We start from the raw sequence: 1,462 nt of genomic DNA, 5'->3' as shown, positions 1-1,462 counted from the left end.
TGAGGGAGGACATGCAGATAGTTGGAGTCAGAGTAGAAGATGCAGAGAACAGGGAGAGATGGAAATCAATGATTTGCTGTGGCAACCCCTGAAAAAAAAAGGGACAAAGCCGAAAGAAAAAGAAAGAACCTAGTCAGGAAATCTACCGCCACTTCTCCTAAGCACTTCCATACTGGTATGTCAGTGGGACCAACTGACTTTCCACTCTTCAGCGCTTTTCTTACTTCATCCTTTCTAACCTGATCTACCGTCTTCCTAATAGTCTCTGATCCCTCATTTCTACTTTCCCTTTCATTTTCCTCATTCAACAACTCCTCAAAGTATTCGTTCCATCTTCTCAGCACATTTTCCTCACTTGTGATTATATTCCCATCTCTGTCCTTAATCAATCTCACCTGCTGCACATCCTTCCCTGTTTAATTTCTCTGTCTTGCCAATCTATACAACTCATTTTCTCCTTTCTTTGTGTCCAAACTCTCATACAACTCCTCATATGCCTTTTGTTTGGCCTTGGCCACTTCCCTCTTCACCTCCCTTGTCCTCTCTTTGTACTCCAGTCTGTTCTCTTCTGTTCTGTCACTGTCCCATCTCTTCTTTGCTAATCTCTTTCTCTGTACACTCTCCTGGACCTCATCATTCCACCACCAGGTCTCTTTGTCCTCCTTTCTCTGCCCAGAAGACAGACCTAGCACTTTCCTACCCGTCTCCCTAATCACTGCAGCTGTAATCTCCCAATCATCTAGGAATTTCTCAACACACCCAGAACTGCCCCTTCTTCCTTCCTGAAGTCTTCACAACATTTCTCTTTCCTTAATTTCCACCACTTGATCTTCTGCTCTGTCTTCACTCTTTTCCTTTTTTTTCACCTCCATCTTCATCTTGCACACTACTGTGATAGCGAAGTGAAGCTGATAAGACACCAAAAGGCTTTCCCAAGCACACACAGTCACATAGCCCCACACATTCAAAAAGAATTTTCTTCCAAATTCTTCACACCAACTTTCCAAATAACTCAAACACTTCTACTCACTGGAAACAATGGGAAACCTTCCAATTTACATTCTCATTTGGAACTCCAGATCTATCCATTCCTTTTGATCTACATGACCACCTGTGGTTGAATGGACTTTATGGCTCCGTCCACACCCTTGTGATAATACCCCGCTCAGGGGTATTATAACAAAAGGTACATAAAAGGTACATAAACATGTCCTCCAACACTGCAGAATCATGGAGCAGCAGCGCCACATAGTGGCAACTGCAGACATAACCATAATACAAGAACAATAATATGATTGGCCACAAGAGGCCTAGCCTCTCTCTTCCATTGGCCTACAAGATTTAAACACACACCCGGGAAGTCGAAAACCACTCCCCCCACACGGTATATAAGCGTAAACAACTAATGATTCTTTGGAAGTTATTCTTGAGAATGTATTCTTAGGAAGTTTTAGTTCTTGGA

The sequence above is a fragment of the Cynoglossus semilaevis genome, chromosome W (genome assembly GCF_000523025.1).
Source record: "Cynoglossus semilaevis isolate Cse_v1.0 chromosome W, Cse_v1.0, whole genome shotgun sequence".
Taxonomy (NCBI): domain Eukaryota; kingdom Metazoa; phylum Chordata; class Actinopteri; order Pleuronectiformes; family Cynoglossidae; genus Cynoglossus; species Cynoglossus semilaevis.
This window is presented reverse-complemented; position numbering follows the sequence as displayed.